General features: G+C 35.2%; 1 pseudogene; it reads left to right on the plus strand.

The window, feature by feature from the left end:
• Positions 1-1,085: 1,085 nt before the first annotated feature.
• LOC131802813 (fasciclin-3-like) overlaps positions 1,086-27,366 on the plus strand; it is an 88,469-nt pseudogene continuing 62,188 nt past the window's right edge.

The raw sequence follows: 27,366 nt of genomic DNA on the forward strand, positions 1-27,366 counted from the left end.
GCGGAGGTACCAGAAGGAGTGGACAGGTTTTTTGTTAGTGGAAATATAAATGGATGTGTGAAATATAAAGAGAATCTGATGCATACTTCGGATTTTATAAACGTTTTTGTTATTCAAAACTTTGACCCTTTGTTGGGAAGGTACAGAAGAAATGGTCGGATCTCCACCGTTTTATAACAGATCCTGTGTTGATAGAAATATTCGTATGTGCCAAGTCTAAATGGAATCGGATATTCAATTCGCCTTTCACTCAATGGATAATCAATTTCGACCAATTTTAGGGGAGGTACCAGAAAGAGTGGACCTATATATTTCATCTTAAAACCAGATCTTGGGTTTATAAAAATATTGGGAGGCACTTGATGGAGTGGACCGATATTATGCATTTATGCATCTGACCTAGAACTGACACAAGTATAAGGATTTGAAAAGTTGGAACAAAATCGGATTATTGCTTCTCTTTCTGTGGAAAAATATATATATGTATATATATTTTTTTGAAAACTTCGACCTTCTGTGTAGAGGCACCAGAAGGAGTGGACCGATGTACTCCGTCTTGACACCAGACATTGGGTTAATAAAATTAGTGGAATGTGTGAAATTTGAAGACAATCGAACTCTTACATCATATTTTATAAGAGTTGTAATTATTCAAAATGTTGACCTTTTGTGTAGGAGGTACTTGATGGAGTGGATCGATATTGTCCATTTTTGCACCTCACCAAACATTGACGCAAATATTAGGATTTGCAAAGTTAGAGCAAAATCGGATTATCGCCTCTCTTTCCGTGCAAATTTTTTTTTTTTAAATATCGGTCTTTTGTGGGGGGGGAGGCACCAGAACGAGGTGGAGCAATATTACCTACCTCCGAACTCGATCTAAATTTGAAAAAATATTACGATGTACCAAGTTTGGACCAAATCGGATACTGCCCTCCAGAGTTATCGTGCGCACCTGCCAGACAGACGGACGGACATCATTAGATCGACTCGAAATGTCCTGAATCGGATTTGGTTCAAAGAGACCTAGAGTCTAAAACCGTATTTCGACTAGGCACGTTTTGACCGTATCAAATGATAGCCATATGGCTGAGGATATAACAAGTAAAGAGCAGTAAGTTCAAAAAATAATTCTCTTAACAATTCTTTTAAAATCTTAAGAATGCAGAATATACGAAGTTACCATTATATTGGGATCCATATTAAAAACTGGATGTGTATAGACAATTTTAGTCGTAGGCATTAAATTCAAATATAAATTAAATTCAAATATATATAATAATGTCGCTAAATCATCAAAATACTGAATATAGGGAGGTACTGATATAGGTGGGCTATGCGAAAACCTGGACCAGCATAGAAAATTGTCTGTCACAGGCTATAGTACCCATTACTTAGTGCAAATACAAAATTTGAAACCATTCCGGTGAATAATGTCACTGAAATCAGTTAAATGCCGAACACAGGCAGGTACTGTAATTGGCGGGCTATGCGAAGGCGTGGACCTGCATAGACAATTTTATGTCACTGTTGTACCAATTACTAATTTTTTATGAAAAAGTCTTTTCAATTTTGGCTGATATCACATGTAGGGTGAGAAATAATAGTAAAAACGGGTGAAGATGTACATCGAAGATAAATAAAAATCTGAACCGATCTCGATACCATTTGGCAGAGCTATTTTCAAGCAGTATCTGATGCTCGGTAGTATATATAATTGTTGTGGACTGCATATTATGCATGTGAGGGACTTTAACAAAAAATCGGATGAAAAATATTTATTGGAGTTATAACTAAATCTGAAACGATATTCACCAAATTTGATACTTGCTTCTAGACTGAGTTCCGTCGGATGTTCTAAAATTCATGTCATTTGGACTGATATAACGATTTGGTGCGCAATAAACCTGATATTGGATAAAAATATACATGATACCTAAATCCTTATCTGATCCGATCTCGTTTAAATTTGACAGAGATATTTCTGGGCTACATCTAATATCTGGTACCAAATATTATTTTTGTGGAGTGTATATTACACATGTAAGGGACCTAAACCCCAAATGAATGAAACAAATATATGGGACCTATATCTGATCCGATTTTCACCAAATTTGATCTACTTGCTTCTAGACTGAGTTCTGTCGGATGTGCCGAAATTAAGGTCATTTTGACTTATATTAGTCATTTGGTGCACAATTAAACCGAAATCGGTTGTAGATATATATATGGGAGCTACATTTAAATTTGAACCGATCCTCACCACTTTCAATTGTATCCTCGGGCCAAAAAAAAAAATTGTTTGAAAAATTCGTTCATCTCAATCGGATATTAAATTCGACCTGCATTTTGTTCCCAAAAATTCATGGACAGACGAACTGTCATGCATAAATCGACTCAGATATGAAGATCCTCAAAAGTAACTATGTGTTTATCTCGCTTCCTTCTCCATGTTACAAACAAATGCAAAAAAAACATAATAACCTTACTACTATCTGGTGTAGGGTATACAAATTTGGAAGAGGTGGGAAATGATTCCTTCCATTTAGATAACTTTGCGACGCAAACTTTCAAAACGCCATAGACGTTTCTTCTATTTTTAGGTCTTTTTGAAAGTTTTCATTTTGTCTCCCAGAGTTATGAATTTAAAATGTATTTACATTAATTCTTAGTTGTATGACAATCCTCTGCCTTGCCTTTAAAATATCATAAATTTAGGATTTTAAAATATTTCTAATTAAACTTTTTTCGATTTTTTTATCAACCAATAATTTTAAACACAAATTTATTGTCATTTCTTCTTTTTCTTTTCTTTTGATTTTCCGTTACAGATGTGACAGCAGCCCTACGCGATGTACGCGTACAAATACCACACGCTGTGCGTCGGGGCGAGAGGGCCATACTCAAATGCCTTTATGATTTGGAAGGCGATAGCCTATATCGGTTAAATGGTACAAAGGACGGCGGGAATTTTATAGTTTTACACCAAAGGAGACACCCGCAATGAAAGTTTTTCAATTTACTGGTGCTGGAATTAAAGTTGATGTAAGTACCGCAAGGAAAAGTCAAGTCAAAGCTAAAGCAAACGCCAACGCCACAGCCGCGATGCTGAAACCGCTAAAAGAAAATTTTCCAACTAGAAATGCGTACATACATATAATCGAAAAAAGCAAATATTCCAAGGGCTAGAGAGATAGAGTGTTAGTGCCTTAAAAGCGTAAACTTTGCACATAAAAGTGGCAAGAAAAAAAAAACGAAAACTTTTTCTCAAGCATTTTAAAGTTCTTGTTGTTTTTATCTCTTTGTGTGTCTGTCGCTGGAATCTATTGGCGGAACATTGCAAAGCACAATTTTTACAACGACAACGAAATTTTTGTCACATTTCTGTTTTTTTTTTTTTTCGTTGCTTCTGTTTGGTTTTTCATGGCGAAAACTGGCATTCACTGGCTAAAACTTCCTATGAACATTTAGCACCCTTTAAAATTTCATTGTTTTCGGTATCATCATCAGAGCAAAAAGCCGGAACACAAATGAATTGAAGTGTCTAAAGAGCTGAAGACAACAAACGAAAAGAGAAAAAACAAAAGGAATTTCCATATTCCATAGTCAAATTTTGCCACAAGTTTTTGTCATGGTTTTCCATCTGTGTATGTGTGTGTGTTAGGCATTCAAATGAAATGAAATGCTGCTCCGCAATTCTGGTGGTTGGTGATGACATGCCCGAAGAACCCATGGCCCAGGGGGAGAGGGTGGGGCAGGCGAATGGTAGAGTTGTCACCTAAATTTCACTGCAAATGGAGCTTAGAATTATTTAACTTTATGTGGTCTTTTGTGCGGTCTTTCTCTACGGTTATTTGCCTTTTTTTTTTGGAGGGCCAAGTGGCACTTGTCACTTGAAATCCAACAATCCACCACCCCTTTGCTGTCGCTAACATGTCGGCCCCAAAAACAAGCAATTTTGACTTTTTATTACTTCAATTTGATTGTTGAGAGTTCTTTTGGAACTTTTTTGTAATTGATAACTTTTTTATTTGTTTGTGCATTGAAATCTATGAATTTTAATGGTATTCATATTTTCCGTTTTTTTGGCGTTTTATTGCAGTGTTTTACGAAATCAAAATGGCTTGATGTAAATTAATTGATTTTCTATTTGCTGAAATAGAATGTTTTAAAAATATTAGAGGCAAGCATTTGAGTTAAAATGATATATTTTGAAAATCAAATTATTGGAAAAATTCTGAATGATTTTTGGCCTAAACGTTTATGATCAAGTAGGAAATTTGGCTAAGGATCGGTATGGTTAACAAGTAACATTTTCAGAAAAAGTTTTAACTGCCCTCTAAACTAAACGGTTGAGCTTGTTTTGTGACCTGTTTCAACTTAAAAATTTCGATTCTATTCATTCAAACAGTGCTGTAACTCGGCTGTGTCTTTTTGTGCAGGATAAAAAACCAAATACTTAAAATTAATAATATTGATAAGAGTGGAACATGCCCTCTGTATATAAGTTACTTTGCGATATAAGCTGTCAAAACGCCGATACACTTGTCTTCTATTACAGATATATTTTATACTTTCTGTAAAATTGGCCGAATAACCCATTAAAAGTTAATGACTATTGGGGTCTATTAAATTGGATATTAATTAAGTATTTCATGGTACTTATTTTTTACTTTATTGCTTTCGTGTGGCTATTTAGCTCATTAAGTTTATTTTTATACGTCTTTGTGAATTGCATTGAAGCTCTTACCTGCGCCAAGGATTACTTTTGGAGCCCAGACCTCCACCAAGGACCGTAGTTTTTTTTCGGCCCCATTTACGGGTATGTACAGTAACCTTCCCTGTTTTTACCTAATGTCGTGTTGTGAATGTTTTCTTTCATGATTTTAAACATCATCTAGGCTTGAAGAAAATGACAAAGGTCCACTATCTGCCTCTATCAGTCACTTAGGATCTTTCGAACATAGTGTTTCCATTTTGACAAAATCTTAAGTTTTGAAAGAATAGACTTACCAAGGATCGCCATTGTAAAGTTGGAACTAATGTGGATGGCAATTGTGGCAGAAAGCTTCAAACTAACGAAAATAGGGAGGTACCGTTTACTGGGGCTATACATAAACATGGACCCTATAGCCCATTGTCAAGCACCAGATTAAATAATGTGGACTATATCGTGATTTCAACGGAAATAGAGACGGACACCAATAAACCGACTTAAAATGTTACGCTGATTAAATATATATACACCTATTGGAGTCTCCGACGATTACTTCGAGGTGAGACATTGAATATACCCTCTATTGTGTGGTGGAGGACATAATAAAGGTCATAAAAAAGGACACAAATAAAACTTAAAAAAAAAACAAGTAAAAAAGCAGTAAGTTCGGCCGGGCCGAACTTTGAATACCCTCCACCATTTGGAACAAATTAGAAAATTTTCAAAAAAATAAAATCCATTAAAAATTCTGTTAAAATCTTTAAAATACCTAATATCGGAAGGTGCCGATATATGGGGGGGATATACGATATTGTGGACCTATAAAGACAAATCTATGTCTGGGTGTAAAGTACTCACAAGGAACTACTTGTGTGGATTTTAAGACAATTCCATTGAAAAATGTGACAAACATTATCAAAATATCGAATACCGGGGGGTTTAGTTATATGGGGGCTATAAGATATCGTGGACTTATATAGATAATTATCTTCCAGGGGATAAAGTACTCACAAAGAACTCCTTGTCTGGATTTTCAGACAAGACTATTGGAAAATGTGGCTAAAATCAATATACCGAATATCGGGTACCGTTGCATATGGGTTTATACGATTTTGTGGACCTATATAGACAATTCCCTTTTAGGGGATAAAGTGCTCCGAAAGAACTCTTTGTGTAGAGTTTCAGAAAATTCCGTTGAAAAATGCGGCTAAAATCATCAAAATACCGAAAATCGGGGGTTACCCTTATATGGGGGCTATACAATATCGTGAACCCATATAGACAATTCTCTTTTAGGAGGTAAAGTACTCACAAAAACTCCTTGTGAGGATTTTCAGACAGTTCCATTGAAAAATGTATCTAAAATCGTCAAAATACCGAATATCGGGGGGTGCATTTATATGGGGGATATACGATATCGTAGACCTATACAGACAATTCTCTTTCAGGGGGTAAAGTACTCAGAAGGGACTCCTTGTGTCCGATTTCAGACAATACCATCAAAAATGTGGCTAAAATCATCAAAATACCGAAATACGACATCGTGGACCGATATAGCCCATCTTTGAACTTGACCTGCCTGCAGACAAAAGACAGATATGTGCAAAATTTTCTTTCTATCTTAATTCGTATTTACTGTAGCGTGATTACGGACAGACGGACGGACATGGCTAAATCGAATCGAATTTTACGCTGATCAAGAATATATATACTTTGTGGGGTCTAAAATGATTATTTCGATGAGTTACAAACGGAATGACGAACTCCATACTATGTATGGTGGAGTGTAAAAAAATTACGTCACATGTAACCTCCATTATGAAGAATTTTAAATTCTGTTGAAATCGGCTGTCCTACTACATAATTGTTAGGCATAGATCAATGTGGTTGTTGTGGTTTAAAGGTAGCTAGACTTTATTTTTTTCGTCTTCGTCTAATATATTCCCCTATGCCCCTATGTTATGCGATGCAATACTATATGTTGGGGGTATTCTAAGTAAGTATTCTAATTATGATATTAAACCCAAGATGTTAAAATTAGCTTTCAAATCTCGTCGGGCGGGCTAGCCCTTGTTATATGTTGTAATCATTCTTCAGGACGCAATTATTGACCGATCTGCACGAAATTTTGCATGACGCAAAGGTTAGTGTTAGAATACAGGCCTAGTATTTTTTTGGAAATGTTCACATACACAGAGTGATATAAAAATACTACAACAAAGTCAAGCGGCATAATTTTTACATTTTTTTTTTTAAATTTTAGTGAATGAAAGCAAAGAATGTCGGAAATAGAATCAAATTTTAGAATAGGTGACCTTTGGCACAAATTATGGCCTTCAAATGGCCAACGAAACAGTCACACGCTGTCCGAATGTTGCTCTGCGGTATTTTGGCGAAGAGCTTGCTTGAGGTGATCGACATTTTGGTATTTTTTAGTGACAACCTTGCTTTCCAAAATACCCCAGGCGCAATAGTCCAACGGATTGGTATCCGAAGATTTTGGTGACCATTGTGTACTGGAAATAAATCGAGGAACCTCATTTTGTAACCATTCTTGGGTGACGCGTGCTGAGTGCGATGGTGCTGAGTCCTGTTGGAATGTCCAAGGTCTGCGGCCAAAATGTTCGCATGCCCAAGGCTTTAATACACCCTCCAGAATATTTTCGATATCTGATATTTATTCTGATGACACAGTCGCTTAATACGAGCGAAGAGCGACCATCGGCTGTTATGGCGGCCCACACCATCACCATGACCGGCGCTTGAGTTTTGGTGGCCAACTGAGGGCGACATTTTCAGCTGACCTCTTTGGCAAGTAAACATCCTCATTTCGTTCGTTTACAAACTGCTGGGCAATGAATGTTTTCTCAGCGGAGAAGACGAAATTCGGCAGTTCACCACTTTCGGCCAAGCGAAAAAACTCTTTAGCTATTTTGAGTCTATTTTCTTTCAATTGCGGTGTAAGTTCTTGCACTTTTTGGAATTTCAATGGCTTTATCGCGAGCTCTTTTTTCAAAATTAACCAAATGGAATATTGCGATATGTTCAGCTCACGAGCCGTTTTTCAGTCACTGCGACGCGGGTTTCGATCAAGTCGCTTCTTTACTTTTCGAACCATTTCAGCTGATGTTGCTGTTTTCTTCCGTCCACTTTTTTCCAGCCAAATTTAAAGAAATCACATTATCACGGTTGAATTCACAAATAACAAATAACTTTTTTCCCGAAAATTCTCACCAAAATGTTTTTGTACGCTTGTGAACAATATAATGAGGTGTCACTGAATAATTTTAACAGCTGTCGGACGAGCGGATTAGAAATGACAGCAGTCTGAAGTTGGTTGCAGTTTTTTTCATCTCACCCTGTATATTGTTCATCTATTTTCTTATTTTTGTCCCCACAGCCGTATTAAGCACTTCTTAAGAAGGATATTCGAAAAAAATATACCAAATACGTCTCAGAAATACCTTTGCCAAATTTTATCAACATACGTTTATGTTTGGATAAAAGGTTATAATTTTCAATACTTTATCTCTCAAAACTTGCATAACATGCCAACGAATCTTTTCAAACTGGATACGTCTAAATATTATTCTCTACCAAAGATTTGATGTGAATATGAAATTTATCCGCCAACTCCTTCAGGTAACTTCGCCACAAAAGTTCAACATTTTTATCAGTATAAGATGAAATGGAGTGCTTCGGAGGGCTTGGACCAATATTTACCAAAAATTATCATATATAGTTAATGAAGTAGTCGATATGGTTCAAATAGGGTCAAGAGTTTGAATAATCATAATGCAAGTCAAAATATACAAATATACATTTGTCGAAAAAACCGAATGATACTTTGTAACTTGTTAATATTGTAATTTGGCATTAAACCACCTGTAGTTTGACATTTCGGCTATGTTGCGGTTAGTTTAACTCTTCTCAGAAAATGTTCAAAGTAGATCCAGTATTTGCTAAATCCCACAATTATAAAGAATTCAGCTATAATTAAAAACAGTTTGGTGTAGGTTATTCAAATTAATAGTTTCTGATTGTTTATCTCATCGCAAAAATTAGAGAATATAAATCAGAGGCCAGCTTTGAATCACCGCAACTCCGTAGTGCCTCGGATAATTTCATAAACAAATCATGAATTTTACTACTCAAAATTCTCTTAGGCATAACCCAATCAGAATGTCATAGCATATGCCAAATGTTACATTTATAAGGCATAAAATATTTTTATATAAAAGTATCTGAACTCAAACTTGTTTTTTGAATAATGCTGTTAAACTTTTCAAAAAATAAAAAGAGAAACAATTAAATAAGTTGTAATTTCGGCCGGGCCAAACTTTGAAAACCCTCCACCATTTGGTACAAATTTGGCAATTTTCAAAAAAATTAAAACCATTAAAAATTCTGTTCCGTTATATGGGGGCTATACGAAGACGTGGACCCGCACAGACAATCTCCTATCATATGCTGTAGTATCCATTACGAACCTCAAATACCAAATTTGAAACATTTCCGGTAAATAATGTTGCTAAAATCATCAAAATATCGGGGGTACCGTAATATGGGGCTATACGAAGACGTGAATCTGCACTGACAATCTCCTGTCATATGCTGTAGTATCTATTACGAAATTCAAATACCAAATTTAAAATAGTTCCAGTAAATAATGTCGCTAAAATCATCAAAGTACCAAATATCGGGAGAAACCGTTATATGGGGCCTATACGAAGATGTAGACCTGCATTCAAAAATTGTTGTCATGCGCTGTATTACTTATTACGAACTTCAAATACGAAATTTGAAATAATTCTGGTGAATAATGTCGATAAAATCATGAAAATACAGAATATCGGGAGGTACCGTTATATGATGGCTATACGAAAACGTGAACCGACATGGTCCATTTACGAACTTACCCTACCTACTGGTAAACTACACATGTAGACAAAATTTTAGCCTTATATACCAATTCGTTCGAAAGATATATTATAACGGACATCCCTAGAATGTCCTAGAATTTTACGCTGATCCAGAATATTTCGAGGAGTTTCAAACGGAATGATAACGATAATATACCCTCCATAGAATGCTGGAGGGTATAAAAAATGATTGAACCTAAATGCGATTTACAGGTCGCATTTATTGTTTGATAGAGATTAAATTTTCCTCAAATCATTTTCTTAGACTTTCGAGGACCCCGAAATTGGTGAGAGGCGGTAAACTTTAGGCATGGCTCCCATGTCTATCTTTATCCGATTTAAGTTTTATTGTGCGTCATATGCGTAATATTCGTAAAATTGATTGAATTTTTTTTAAATTCGACCGAAAAATCAAAAAATCATCAGATGAGGCTATAGCTCCCATATACAGGGTGAGATAAAAAAACTGGAACAAAGTCAAATGTCATATTTTTATATTTTTTAATTTTATTGAATGAGAGCTAAAAATATCGGAAAAAGCATCACATTTCAGAATAAGTTTACCTTTGGCACAAATTATGGCCTTCAAACTGCCAAAGATTCCATCACACGCTGCCCGAATGCTGCTCTGTGGTATTTTGGCCCATTCCAGGCGAAGCGCTTGCTTGAGGTGACCGACTCTTTGGTATTTTTTGCGGCCAACTTTGCTTTTCAAAATACTCCGGACACAATTGTCCAACGGATTGGTATCCGGAGATTTTGGTGGTCCTTTCGCGCTGGAAATAAAGAGAGGAACCATCCATCAACTTTTAATTTCATCGTATGGCAAGCGCTTCCCTTCACTTTTACTTTTATCTAACAATTGGAAGTGATATAAAAACTACTTGATTTTAAATAAAATATCTTACCTCAGTCCATAATAAATTCATGTTTTTTTAAATACCTTGGCAAAAAAAATCTCCTGCAAACCGTTTTTATAGTTTCTACAGTTTTCGATTGAATTTCAAATTCTTATAAAAATTGAAACACTTTTTATTTTTCACAGCCCATTGCAATTCATTTCTCAGATATTGAAAGTAAAAACATTTTTTAATAATAATATTATCTACTTATAAAAAATAATTCATTCATGGGCAGATTTCTTTCATACTTCAGTAGATAAATTTCCAAAACATACTTTCAAGTTCTTATGAGGCTTACATCGACACTAAAATTCATTTTGGCAATAAAATGTTTATTTTCACTTGAATTTGTATTTTATTGAACTCCGCTCCCCATACAATGTCTTATTTTCGGGTCTATAAATTTGTGGTTTTTCCCAGATATTGCAGTTTGCATTGGTTTGTTATTATTTATGCAAACATTTTTAAATGTATGTATGTATATATTTTGCAATCGTGTGTGTGGGTGTATAGAAATTTTTGTATTTTTTACCTAGCCAAGACCCTACCGTTTCTGTTACAAATTCCATAAACTTTTCCCATTCGAATGCATTGGATTGTAAATTTTGAAATTTTATTTTATTTAGCCTCATCCTATTTGTGTTTGGTGTTTTTTATTGTTGCTACTTCAGTCGGATACCAGATTTTTGTGAGGTGTTTTTGAAAATAGTTTATTGTTGTAGTTTTTTTTTCTGTGTGCGGGTTACAGTTGCTATTCTTGTATGCTTGAATTGATTTCAAACCTATAAACTTTAGGTCACCTAACAATAAATAGTATATTGGCCACAAAAAGAAATTTGTTGCAGCTGGCACTGCAACAATCGTACAGGGTGGGGCATTTGGAGAGTGATAAAAATAATTCGCTGTAAAAATAAATGAATGAAAAAATTATAAACAAGTGAAAAAGCTGTAAGTTCGGCCGGGACGAACTTTGAATACCCTCCACCGTTTGGAGCATATTTGTCAGTAAACAATAAAAAATAATAATAAAATCCGTTAAAAATTCTGTTCAAATCTTAAAAGTACCTAATGTAGCCGTTATATTAGGGTTTATACGACGACATGGACCTGCATAGGTAACTTCTGTCATAAGACATTACAATATTCAAAATCCAAACTTAAAAATATAAGTGATTAATGTAACTAAAATCATCAAAATACCGAATATCAGGAGGTACCATTATATGGGCACTCTATGAAGACATGGACCTGCACAGACAATTTTCTCTCATAGACTGTAGCATCCATTACGAACTTCAAACACCAAATTTGAAACAATGCCGGTGAATAATGTCGCAAAATCATTAAAATACCGAATATCGGGAGGTACCGTTATATAGGGCCTATACGAAGACGTGGACCTGCACATACCATTTTCTGGCATAGGCTGTAGTATCCATTACAAATTTCGAATACCAAATTTGAAATAATTCCGGTGAAAAATAAGTCTGATATCATCGAAATAACGAATATCGGGAGGTACCGTTATATGGGGGCTATACGAAGACGTGGACCTGCACAGACAATCTCCTGTCATAAGCTTTAGCATCCATTACGAACTTCAAACACCAAATTTGAAAGAATTCCGGTGAATAATGTCGCTAAAATCAACAAAGTACTGAATATCGGGAGGTACCGTCATGTGGGGGCTATACGAAGACGTGGACCTGCACAAATAGTTTTCTGTCATTGGAGTATCCATTTCGAATTTTAAATACCAAATTTGAAACAATTCCAGTGAATAATGTCGCTAAACTCAACAAAGTACCGAATATCGGGAGGTACCGTTATATGGGGGCTATACGAAGACGTAGACCTGCACAGGCAATCTCAAGTCATAGGCTGCAGCATCCATTACGAACTTCAAATACAAAATTTGAAACCATTCCGGTAAATAATGTCGCTATCAAAATACCGAATATCAGGAGCTACCCTTGTGTGGGGGCTACACGAAGACGTTGACCTGCACAGACAATTTTCCGCCTTTGGCTGTAGTATTCATTACAAACATTAAATACCAAATTTTAAAAAATTCCTGTTAAAAATGTCACTAAAATCATCAAAATACCGAATATCAGGAGATTCCGTTATATGGGGGCTATGGGAAGGCGTGGACCTGCACAGACAATCACTTGTCATAGGATGAAGCATCTATTACGAGCTTCAAATACCAAATTTGAAACGATTCCGGTAAATAATGTCGCTAAAATCATCAAAATACCGAATATCGGGAGGTTCCGTTATATGGGGGCTATAGGAAGACGTGGACCTGCATAGAAATTTTTCTGACATAGGCTGTAATATCCATTTCGAATTTCAAATACCAAATTTGAAACAATTCCGGTAAATAATGTCGCTAAAATCATCAAAATACCGAATATCGGTAGGTAACGTTATAGGGGGGCTATACGAAGACGTGAATCTGCACATACAATTTTCTGTCATAGGCTGAAGTATCCATTTCGAATTTCAAATATTAAATTTAAAACAATTCCGGTGAATAATGTCGCTAAAATCATGGAAGTACCGAATATCGGGAGGTACTGTTATATGGGGGCTATACCAAAACGTGGACCGACATGGCCTATTTACCAAAAGTCCTGCAGACATAGTATATATTTGAGTAAAATTGTATCAACCTACTTAATTTCGTTTGGAAGCTAGAGTGATTTCCATAGACGGATAGACTGACGGACATCGCTAAATGGACATAGAATTTCATGTTGATCAAGAATATATATACTTTGTTGGGTCTAAAATGTGTATTTCGTGGTGTTACAAACGGAATGGCAAACTTAATATATCCTCCATACTATGGTGGAGGATATAAAAATAAATAAAAACAATATAGTCATCAATTTTATATTAATTTTCCAATTCTAAACCGAACTCATAAGAATTTCATTCATACTCCACTTTGTCACCCTTTAAGTAAACACCTTCCAAAATATATGTCTTTCTATGACACAATGTTACAGTTAAAAATTAAATTCTCCTGGATTAGCAATTTAACACACCACAATTCTCCATAAAATAGTATCGGCTAAGCTCTATAAGTCTCTTTATGATAGCAAACAAAGTATAAATATTTATAACATTTGAAAATACGTAAAAACAGCATAAGAATAAATATTTATTACATTTGAAAATATATAGCAAAAAATGTCAATATTAAATAAATATATATATATAAATTTTTAAACATAAAAATTAATGTATGCAATGACATTTTCAAAAAATAAATAGAAATATGACAATAATCCATGACTGCAGGTGGCTGAAATATTTTTGTGGGTGATTGACGATTTAGCAAATTGAAATAAATTTTATTCAAATATTTGAACAAAAGATAATCAAATAAGTATGTGAGTCATTTGTCTTAAAACGAGAACATATATTTTAGTTGTGATTGATGATATGTAAAATAATTAAATTTAAAAAGACAAAAATGAATGTATGTATGATTAAGGGAACGGGAGGTGGGTTCTAAATGATTCATTGTCAATGGCTGATCAGATAGGACAGGATTTTAGGTATTAGACATATCGGCAAAACTATTAAAAACGAGTAAAGAGAGGTCAAAAGTCGGGCGGGGCCGACTATATGATACCCCACACCACTATGTATACTTAGTAGAGCTCTCTAAAAAAAAAAAATATTATATTTAGAATTTATATGAAGTAGATCATACCAAATATGAAGCTTATTTGAATGCTTATCATGGCTTTAAATCAGTTATAATTTGCTTTGAAAAGGAAATAATTCTGATTTTCACCAAATGTATTTCACATGTGTTTACTACAAAAATGTCAAAAAATAACTGACATTAAGGGCCAGTCGTAAAATTTATAGCATTTTCTGATAGAAGGATTACTTTTGCGTCACCTTGTATTAAAAATATAAAATTTGATGTCGATAAAATTTGACAGAGGTAATTCTAAGCTCTAAGAAATATGTGATACAAAATATCATTATTGTAGATTTCATATTACGAATGTTAGAGATTTAAACACCCAATTGGATGAAGCACACAACCATATTTGCACCGACTTCCGTAAAACTTGATTTACTTGCTTGTAGACTAAATGTGGTCGAATGTGCCAAAATCCAGGTCATTTAAACTGATATTGGACATTTGGTGGCGAGATAAAAAAATTGTAACAAAGCCAAACGTCATAATTTTATTTTCTTAAATTTTATTTAATGAAAGCAAAAAATGTCGGAAATAGCATGAAATTTTAGAATAAGTTTATATTTGTTCATATTGCTCACCTTTGGCACGAATTAGTTGCTTTGCGGTATTTTGTACCACTCCCGGCGAAGCGCTTGCTTAATGTGATTTACACTTTTTCACACCGCAACAGAAAGAAAATAGACTCAAAAGAGCTAAAGAGTTGTTTCGCTTGGCCGAAAGTTGTGAACTGCCGAATTTGGTTTCCTCCGATGAGAAAACATTCGTTGTCCAGCAGTTTGTAAAAAAAAAAAAAAAATGATCGAGTTTACCTGCCAAAGAGGTTAGCCACCAGAACTCAAGCGCCGGCCATGGTGTGGGCCGCCATAACCGCCGATGATTGCTTTCCACTCTTATTAATCGACCGTGGCATTAGAATAAATGCCGAATATTATCGCGAAAATATTCTGGAGGTCGTCTTAAAGCCTTGGGCACGCAAAGATTTTGGCCACAGAACGTGGACATTTCAACAGGACTCAGCACCATCACACTCAGCACGCGCCACCCCAGAATGGTTACAAAATGAGATTTCTCGCTTCATTTCCAGTGCGCCGTTGGACTATTGTGTCTGGAGTATTTTGGACAGGTTGGCATTAAAAAATACCAAAGTGTCGATCACCTCAAGCAAGCGCTTCGCCGGGAATGGGCCAATGGGCCACAGAGCAGCGTGTGACGTTTTCATTGGCCGTTTGAAGGCCATAATTCGTGAAAAACATGACCAATTCGAACAAATCTTAACTTTTTCTAAAATTTGATGATATTTCTGACATTTTTTGCTTTCATTCAATGAAATTAAAATAAAAATGTAAAAATTATGGCATTTGACTTTGTTGCAGTTTTTTTTTATCTCACCCCGCATAATACACATTTCCGAAACCGCTACACATGTTCAGGCTACGCTTGAACAGTGGCCCAATTCAAAATTTTGAATATGTAGCACATCTGTTCGCCCAATAAAATATTGTAAAAAAAATAGTACTAAGTACTTTTCGTGCATATGTAGTACCCATTTTCAAAACCTCCTCTTTATCACAAACCTACCACCAATAGGGATCCCAATATTACATTTCAGTTTTCCAGCTTCACCTGTTTACCCTATATTTAAAAAAATATAAAATAGTAAAAAACATTAAGTTCGGCCAGGCCAAACTTTTAATACCCTCCATCTTAGGGTAAAAAAAAAAAAAAAACATTGGAAGCAATGTGTCAAAAACCATTAAAATGCCGAATATCGGCAGGTACCGTTATATGGGGGCTACACCAAAACATGGACCTATAATTACAATGTTTCGCTACACGAACTAGGACCCATTATGACCCACAAATACCAATTTTTAGACAAAGCAGTGAAAAAATGTGACAAAAACCATTAAAATACCGAATATCGGGCGGTACCGTTATATGGGGGCTATACCAAAGCGTGGACCTATACATGTAAAGTTTCGCCACCGCAGCTATAATCCATTATGACTAAAAAATACCAATTTTTAAACAAATCCATGAAAAAATGTGGCAGAAATTATCAAAATACCGAATATCGGGAGGTACCGTTATATGGGGACTATACCAAAGCGTGGACCTATACATACAATGTTTTGCCGCACGAACTGGGACCCATTATGACCTACAAATACCAATTTTTAGACAAATCCATGAAAAAATGTGGCAAAAATCATCAAAATACCGAATATCGGGATGTACCGTTATATGGGGACTATACCAAAACGTGGACCGATATATTTCATTTTCAATACCAACCATCCTAGACACAATACAAATTATTCTGCTAAATTTTGACGCTCTACGTCAAATAATGTTGGTTGTATCGTGATTTCAACAGACAGACAGACGGACATCGTTAAACTGTTTTAGATTTTTATGGGGTCTACGACGAATATTTAAGGATGTTACAAACGGAATGACAAAGTTAATATACCCTCCTTTCCAAGGTGGAGGGTATAATTAATAAATTTGATAAATTATATTGAAATGGGTACAGATTTGGATATAGCTCCTATATACATTTTCGGCCGATTTCACGTATTTGGTGCACCAAGCACGCTATGAATCTCTAATTTCAATGAAATTTGGAATGTATAACGAAATTTAAAACGAATATGCATTTGTCCAATTATATTGAAATCGGTTCAGATTGAGATATTATTTTATTAAGAATCATTGTCCTACAACGACTTTGCAATGGTATTGCAAAGAACTACACAACAAATTAATTGAGGATACGATTATTATGGGGAATTATGTTGCTACCTTGAATTCTTTAATTGCAACAGACATTCCACTCAACTTTAAAGGATTGCAGTTTTCTGCGCGCTTGCCATTTGCTATGTAAATAATAAATCCGAAGGACAAACTATGTAATTAATAAATCTGAGGGACTAAATCCGTGTATGCGGACTAAATTTGACATGTTCCTGTTTTTCTCATGGTCAGCGGTTCATGTCATATTTACGCGTTGGTAGACCGAGCTATTTGTTCATTTGCGCACTAAAGTATTACAATATTTTTTTTTACCCTCCACCATAGTAGAAGGGTATATTAAGTTTGTATTTCCGTTTGTAGCACCTCGAAATATACATTTCAGACCCCACTTTAGCTTGCGAACGAAATGAAGTAGGTTGATAAAATTTTACTCAAATGTATATCATGCCTGCAGGATTTTTAGTATTGAAAATGAGCCATATAGGTCCACATATTGGTATAGGCCCCATATAATGGTACCTCCTTTTTACAGTATTTTGGTGATTTAAGTGACATTATTTACATGAGTTATTTCAAAACTGGTATTTAAAATTCGTAATAGATTTTACGGCTTAAGACAGAAAATAGGCTATGTAGGTCCACGCCTTCCTATAGCCCCCATGTAAGTGTACCCCGATGTTCTTTATTTTGGTGATTTACGCGACATTATTCACCGGAAATGTTTCAAATTTGGTATTTTAAGTTCGTAATGGATACTACAACCTATGAGAAAAAATTGTCTGTGCAGGTTCACGCCATCGGATAGCCACAAATATAACGGCACCTCCCTATATTCGGTATTTTGATGATTTTAGCGACATTATTCACCTGTATTGTTTCATATTTGGTATTTGAAGTTCGTAATGGATACTACAGCATAAGACTGAAAATTGTATGTGCAGGTTCACGTCTTCGTATAGCTCCCATATAACGGTAACTCCCGATATTTGGCATTTTGATTAAATTAGCGACATTATTTACTGAGTATTTTTTTTTTTTTTAATTTCGAATTTGAATATTGTAATGGCTAATGAGGGAAGTTGCCTATGCAGATCCACGTCGTCGTATAGACCCTAATATAACGGCTACATTCGGTATTTTTAAGATTTTAACCAAATTTTAAATGGATTTTTAATTTTTTTGAAAATTGTCAAATCTGTTACAAATGGTAGAGGGTATTCAAAGTTCGGTCCGGCATTTTTACTTTTTTTTTAATTTTCCAATTTGTTTTAATTTGTTTTTTAAACCGATAAATTTTCGTTTTTAAAATTTGTAATGCATATAAAATGGAACGTGTTAGCGTAGCGCACCGGGTTCACCCAGTATTATATGTATATTGTATGACCATTCACAATAATGTTAAATCCCAGCATCTTTGGCGACCAAAACGCATCAAACTATTTTTTTTTTTTTTTTTTTTTTTGAGCCAAACATTATCTTCATATCTAAACACAATTTTTCGAAAAAGGTTCGAACTAACCTATAGAAGCTATATCTTAATCGATTTCCACTGAACCTGACTGAGGCAAATTTATGTTACATGTGACTTCTCGAATAAAGTATCGTTGCTATGGTCTTTCAGAATAGTTAAATATAAAATCGAATGATGCTACTTTATTTGATTTTCACCAAATTTGATGTACTTGCTTCCAGACTGAATTCGGTCGAATGAACCCAAATTCGGGACTTTTGGACTGATATTGGCCAGTTGGAGCAGAATTAACTCGAAATCGGTTGTAGATTTGTTTGGGAGCTATATCTAAAACTGATCCGATTATCATCAATTTCAATAGGGTTCGTCCTTGTTTCCATCTCAGTCGGATAATAAATGCGACATGTATTTTGTGCACAAAAATACATGGACGGGCTGACATGCGTAAATCGACTCAGAAAGTGATTTTATGAATATTCGCAAAAGTAACTATGGGTCAATCTCGCTTCCTTCACCATTTTACAAAAAAAAAATGCACAAAGACCCCTTTGTGGGGTAGGGTATAAAAATTACACTATTTTTGAAGTTAAGTACTATTTATCCTGCACTCATTCCAGTTTTCTCATTCCGCTGGTCCTATACAAATTATTAAATTTTTAGTACAATTTTATTACTTTTGGTATCCTTTTGGTACGACTTTCATAAAGCCCAGCCTACACACCAATGCTGACCCTTGAACAATATTTCAAGATTTTAGATTCTGCCGCTTCGTCTAGGCGTTGATTGTCAATCAGTCAGTTAATTTCATAAAAATGTCTTATTAGTCACCAAATTTCAATTTAAAAAAATATATATTTTCACTATTCGAGCATGAAAGCTTTTACAAATATATTCCTTGAGGTTTTTATAGAAATTCATTCATTCTCCCATATTTGTCCATTTGTCCAAAAACACGAAAGTAAATTTCTTCCACAGTCCTTGGAAATCTATTTGTACTTAAAATACCCAAAAATTTATTACCAAATATTTTTTTATTTAAATGCAAGTGCTACAACAACATTGACATCTCTATTTTTTCTCCGTTTTTTTTTTCAACACCAACACGACTGAAATATATAGGTTTCAGGTGCTAACACGAACTTTGTTCGCAAAACTATTTATTTTTGTTTGCATTTTGTTTTTGGGTTTTTTTTATTTGTATGCATTTTTCAAAAGGTTCGAAACAAAATGAAAATATTCACTAAAAAATACATTCAACTCGTATATAACACACAAATAGCAACTCACAAAAACACACCCATACACAAATTGCAAGAAATAAAGAAACAAAACAAAAGCGAGGTACTCGTAAAGCGGAAGCAAACAAAAAATTACATGAAAAATGTGCGAAAGCAGAGCAGAGCTTCTACTGCTGTTGTTGCTATAAGGTTAAATAAATATGCTTGGAAATTTCAAATAATGCACTGTGGAGGATAAAATTTGGAAAAAATGTAACAGAACTTAAACTTTTAAAATTAAATTAAATTTAAAATTTCTAATTTGTACAAGTTCTTTGGAGGAAATTTTAAAATTGGAATATAAGTTATACTTTGGATTAATAATCAACTAAAAATATACTTTTTTATTCAAAACCTTTTTATGAATCAAAAAACCCAAAAAATAATAATAATAATGAAAAAAAAAAAAAACAAGTAAAAAAGAAGTAAGTTCCGCCGGGCCGAACTTTGAGTACCCTTCACCATTTGGAACGAATTAGAAAATTTTCAAAAAAATAAAATCCATTGAAAATTCTGTTAAAATCTTTAAAATACCTAATATCGGAAGGTGCCGATATATGGGGGGATATATGATATAGTGGACCTATATAGACAATTCTATGTCGGGGGGTAAAGTACTCACAAGAAACACCTTGTGTGGATTTTCAGATAATACCATTGGGAAATGTGGCTAAAATCATCAAAACACGGAATATCGGGGGTACCTTCATATGCGGGATATACGATATCGTTAACCTATAAACAGAACTATCTTTCACAAAGAACTCCTTGTGAAGAATTTCAGAAAATTCCAATGAAAAATGTGGCTGAAATCATCAAAATAGCGAATATCGGAGGGTACCGTTATATATCGGAGGGTACCGATATACGATATCGTGGACCTATATAGACAATTCTCTTTCAGCGGGTGAAATACTCATAAGGGACTCCTTGTGTGAATTTTAGACAATTCAATTGAAACATTCGTTGAAAAATGTGGGTAAAATCATCAAAATACCGATCATCAAAAATATGGGGGCCATCTTCGAACTTGACCTGCCTGCAGACAAAAGAGAGATCTATGCAAAATTTTAGCTTCCTATCTTAATTCGTTTAGACTGTAGAGTGTAGAGTATAATCATCAAACTACCGAATATAGGGGGTACCGTTACATGGGTGCAATACAAAGACCTGAAGGGCACAGGCTGAAGTACATTTTAGGAATAACAAATACGAAATTTGCAGAAATTCTAGTGATAAGGTAGCCACAAATCGACAACATACCGAATATAGGGAGATACCGTTATACAGGGGCTTTTAAAAAGCCATGGACCTACAAAGCCAATCTTCTGTCACAGATTGTAGTACCCGTTACGAACTACAAATACGAAATCCGAAACAAGTTGAATATTGTCGCAAAAATACCAAATACCTGGACCTTCATATGCAATTTATTGTCACAGGTTACGAACTGAAAATACGAAACTTGAAAAAATCCGATGAATAATGTAGCTAAAATCATCAAATTACGTAATATATGGGGGTACCGATAAATGGGGGCTTTATGTAGACATGGACCTGCACAGACAAGTTTCTGTCATAGGCTATATAAACATTACGAACTTCAAACAATTCCAAAATTTGAAAGAATTCCGGTAAATAATTTCGCTAATATAATCAAATATCGAATATCGGGATGTGCCATTATATGGGGGCTATACGAAGGCGTGGACCGGCAAGGATAATTTTCTGTCACAGGCTATAGTATCCATTACGAACTTTAAGTACCAAATTTGAAACAATTCTGTGGAAAAATGTCCATAAAATCATTAAAATACCGAATATTGGAAGGCACCGTTATATGGGGGCTCTACGAAGACTTGGCCCCGCACACACAAATTTCTGCCATAGGTTGTTATATCCATTACGAACTTCAAACAATTCCAAACTTGAAACAATTCCGCAAAATACCGAATATCGGGAGGTGTCATTATATGGGGGCTATACGAAAGCGTGGACATGCACGGACAATTTTCTGCCATAGGCTATAGTATCCATTACAAACTTTAAATACCAAATTTGAAACATTTCCGGTGAATAATGTCACTTAAATCACCAAATAGAGAGGTAGCATTATATGGAGGCCATACCAAAACGTGAACCTACTTGGCCTATTTTCAGTACTAAAAGTCCTGCAGACATAATATACATTTGAGGAAAATTGTATCCACCTACTTAATTTTGTTCGGAAGCTAGAATGATTTCTACAGACGGACGGACATCGCTAGATCGATATAGAATTTTATGCCGATCAAGAATATATATACATTATGGGGTCTAAAATGTATATTTCGAGGTGTTACAAACGGAACGACAAACTTAACATACCCTACGTACTATGGTGAAGGGTATAAAAATTATAAAAAAATATTTTCAATTCCATGTATAAGGCTGGCTTGTCTAGGGTGTGACTGAACAAAGCAGACTATATTCACATCGTTAGCATGTGATTATATTCTTAAATAATATCAAATATATATTTAACAATTTGTCTACTATATTTTTATACCCTACACCACATAGTGGTAAGGGTATTATGTCTTTGTGCATTTGTTTGTAACATGGAGAAGGAAACGAGATAGACCCATAGTTACTTTTGAGAACCTTCATAGAATCACTTTCTGAGTCGATTTATGCATGTCAGTCCGTCTGTCCGTCTGTCCATGTATTCTTGTGAACAAAATGCAGGTCGCCTTTATTATCCGATTGAGATGAAATTTTCCAAACAATACTTTTTTGGCCCAAGGACGAACCCTATTGAAATTGGTGAGAATCGGATCAAATTTAGATATAGCACCCATATATATCTTCATCCGATTTCGGGTTAAATGTGCACCAAATGTCCACTATCAGTCCAAATGACCTGAATTTTGGCACACCCAGCCGAGTTCAGCCTAGAAGCAAGTATATCAAATTTGGAGAAAATCGGTTCAGATATAGCTATAGCTCCCATATATATCTTTCATCCGATTTGATCTTTAAGTCCCTCACATTCCTACTATGCAATCCACAACCGTGATATTTGGTACCAGGTATTAGATGGAGCACAGAAATATCTGTTTTAAATTTTATCGAAATCGGTTCAGATTTGGATATAGCTTCCATATATATCTTCATCCGATTTCGGGTTAATTGACCACCAAATGGCCAATATTAGCCCAAATGGCCCGAATTTTGGCACATGTGACCGAGATTAGCCTTAAAACAAATACAACAAATTTGGAGAAAATCGGTTCAGAAACAGCTATAGCTCCCATATATATGTTTTATCCGATTTGGTGTTTAAGCCTCTCACATTCGTAATATGCACTCCACAAGAATGATATTTGGTACCAGATATAAGATACAGCCCAGAAATAGCTGTTTGTAATTTTATCGAAATCGGTTCAGATTTGGATATAGCTCCCATATATATCTTCATCCGATTTCGGGTTAATTGTGCACCAAATGGCCGATATAAGTCCAAATGGACTGAATTTTAGTACATCGGACCAAATTCAGCCTAGAAGCAGGTATATCAAATTTAGTGAAAATCGGTTCAGATATAGATATAGCAACCATATATATGTTTCAACCGATTTAGTGTTTTAGTCCCTTACATTCGTAATATTCAATCCACAACCGTGATATTTGGTACCAGGTATTAGATGGAGCACAGGAATAGCTGTTTTAAATTTTATCGAAATCGGTTCAGATTTGGATATAGCTCCCATATATATCTTCATCCGATTTCGGATGATTGACCACCAAATGGCCGTAATAGCATCAATTTTGGCAATTCCGACCGAAACCAGCTTAGAAGCAAGTACACCAATTTTAGTAAAAGTCGGTTCAGATATAGCTATAGCTCCCATATATATCTTTCATACGATTTGGTCTGTAAGTCCCTCACATTCGTAAAATGCACTCCACAGGAATGATATTTGGTACCAGATATCAGATAAAGCCCAAAAATAGTTGATTTTAATTTTATTAAAATCTGTTCCGATTTGAATATGCCTCCCATATATATTTTCATCCGATTTCGCGTTAATTGTGCATCAAATGGCCAATATCAGCCCAAATGGCATGAATTTTCGTACATAAGACCGAATTCAGTCTAGAAGCTAATACGTCAAATTTGGAGAAACCAGGTTCAGAGATATTTATAGTTCGTAAAATGCAGGATAGAATTAGATAGATTTTGATTTTGTACCAAATATCTCATACAGCTCTGAAATGCCCTGTATAAACCTTTTAAGAGAGCTCTACTAAATATGCATAGTGGTGTAGGGTATCATATAGTCGGCCCCGCCCGACTTTTGAGTTTTCCTTACTGGTTTTACATATTAAAGAGGAAAACTATTTGCTTCTTTATAGAAAATCCTTCCTTAATGCCTCGCCTTCACCACCCAAAATGATGTGATTTTTTTCTAATATCAAAGAATTTCACAACTGCTACGTTTGTAACATTTTGCTCAGATTTATGTTTCACAATTCAGTTCGGTGTGCCTTCATCCCTCTCTCTCTCTCTCTCCGTGAGTGCATACAAATTTTGGCAAATCCATAGAAAATAAATATATATTTCGAAGAAAATGCAAGTCCTTGAGCGTGAACATGTTTAACACATGTACAGCTGCAAGCGTAACAGATGTATTATAACGTGAAAACTCTAGTAATACATAATGTAAATAGATTTCACAGCTACAAAAAAAAGAGCTACGAAAAATAGAATTGAATAAATTTATCTATGCATATTCACCTAAACCGGACGAAGGTGGGTGGGTTTAGAAATATTGGAAGAGATTAAAGCTTTGGGTGGGAAGGTATTAAAAATAGTTATTTAAAAAAGCTTGGATTTCCTGTTTATTGGTAGAATAAATTGTTGAATTGTTCATTGGCAAAATCATCAACTTAAATTCAGAGTAACTTTTCTTAGCAAAGGATTGCCTCGAAAATTGATACAATTTTCAAAATATTTCACTTTGACATCATGTTATATATTTATACCCTACACCACATAGAGGTAAGGGTATTATGTTTTTTTGCACTTGTTTGTAACATGGCCGTCCGTCTGTCTGTCCGACTGTCCATGTATTTTTGTAAACTAAATGCAGGTCGCATTTATTATTCGATTGAGATGAAATTTTTGAAAATTGATGAAAATCGGTCCAAATTTAGATATAGCTCTCATATATATCTTAATCCGATTAAAGGTTTCTTGTGTACCAAGTGGCTAATATCAGTCCAAATGGTGTGAATTTTGCTACATCCGACCGAATTCAGCCTACAAGCATGTGTTTCAAATTTGGTGAAAATCGGTTCAGATACAGCTATAGCTCCCATATATATATATATTTCATCCGATTTTGTGTTTAAGTCCCTCACATTCGCAATATACATCCAAAAAAATTATATTTAGTACAAGATATTAGATTCGGTCCCGCAATACATGATTCAAATGTTATCAAGATCGGTTCAGATTTTGATATAGCTCCCATATATATCTTCATCCGATTTTAGGTTGCTTGTGCACCAAATGGCTAATTTCATTCCAATTGGTGTGAATTTTGGTACTTTGGTACTTTAAAAAAGTACTTTGAATTTGGTGGGAATAGGTTCAGATAAAGCTATAGCTCTCTTATTCGTATATTCGTAATATACACCCCACATATATCTCATATAGCTCAGAAATGATCAATATCAACCTTTCCTTTACGAGAGCTCTACTAAGTATGCATAGTGGTGTAGAGTATCATATAGTCGGCCCCGCCCGACATTTGAGCTTTCCTTACTGGTTTCCTTTGATTTTGAAGTCACTCTATAGGTCGCCATTAGTTGGAGATTATGACAGTACAGAGGCCTACTATTTCGGATGTTCATCGGAAAATATTAGCGGGTGAAATATACCATAACTTTGCTGTAAAAATTACCAAACTTTCCGTTTATTCGCCTTCTCGGCGAGTTCACATATACAGGGTGAGACAAAGAACTGCAACAAAGTCAAATGCAATAATTTTTACATTTTTTTTAAATTTTATTGAATGAAAGCAAAAATTTCGGAAATAACATCAAATTTTAGGATAAGTTGGGATTTCTTCGAATTGGTCACCTTTGGCACGAACAATGGTCTTCAAACGGTCAATGAAACCGTCAGACGCTACCCGAATGTTGGTCTGCGGTATTTTGGCCCATTTTCGTCGAAGCGCTTGCCTAAGGTGATCGACACTTTGGTAATTTTTAGTGCCAACCTTGCTTTCCAAAATACTTCAGATACAATAGTCCAAAGGATTGGTATCCCGAGATTTTGGTGGCCATTATGCGCTGGAAAAGGAAGCGAGGAACCTCATTTTGTATGCGATGGAGGTGAGTCCTGTTGAAATGTCTAAGGTCTGCGGCGAAAATATTTGTGTGCCCAAGGCTTTAATACACCCTCCAGAATATTTTCGCGATAATATTCGGCATTTATTCTGATGCCACGGTCGATTAATACGAGCGAAGAGCGATCTTCGGCTGTTATGGCGGTCCACAATATCACCATGGGCGGCACTTGAGTTCTGGTGGCCAAACGAAGTTGCACATTTCATCTGACCTCTTTGGCAAGTAACACGATCATTTTGTTGATTTACAACTGTTTTGTTTCTCATCGGAGAAAACCAAATTCGGCAGTTCACCACTTTCGGCCAAGCGAAGCAATTCTTTGGCTCTTTTGAGTCTATTTTCTTTCTGCTGCGTTGAGGTAACATTTTTCAATATTTGCCGAATGGATAATACAGCGATATGTTCAGCTCACGAGCCATTTTTCGGCCACTGCGAAGCGGGGATCGATCAAGTCGTTTTTTTAATTTTCGAACCATTTCTGCTGATTTGGCTGTTTTTTTTCTGCCACTGCCTTGACGTCGGGCTACGCTACCAGTAACACGGTAATGAGCGATGGTACGAGACACAAAAGATTCTTATTTAAACGCTGGAGTGCTCTAACGATAGCCAATTGTTGTTTTCTAGCCAAATATAAACGAATCACACTATCACGCTTGAGTTACATCACGAATAACTTTTTTTCTGGAAAATTCTCGCCAAAATGCTTTTTTACGCTTGTAAATAATATAATGAGCTGTCACTGAAAGAATTTTAACAACTCTCGGAAAATGGCTTAGAAATGACAGAAGTCTGAAGTTGGTTGCAGTTTTTTCATCTCACTCTGTATCTTCAACGATTTCGGGTTAATTGTGCATCAAATGGCCAATATCAGTCTGAATGACCTGCTTTTTGGCACATCCCACTGAATTCAGTCTTGAAGCAAGTGCGCCAAATTTCGGTTCAGATACAGATATAGCTCCCATATATAAGCTTCATCCGATTTGATGTTTAAGTCCCTCACATTCGTAATATGAACCCCACAAGAATTATATTTGGTAACAGATATCAGATTCGGCCCAGAAATACCTCCGCCAAATATTGGTTCAGATTTGGATATAGTTCCCACATATACCTTTATCCGATTTCAGGATTATTGTGCACCAATTGACAAATATCTGCCAAAATTACTTGAATTTTTTACATTTCCGA

This window comes from Musca domestica, unplaced genomic scaffold, assembly GCF_030504385.1.
Source record: "Musca domestica strain aabys unplaced genomic scaffold, Musca_domestica.polishedcontigs.V.1.1 247, whole genome shotgun sequence".
NCBI classification, from domain to species: domain Eukaryota; kingdom Metazoa; phylum Arthropoda; class Insecta; order Diptera; family Muscidae; genus Musca; species Musca domestica.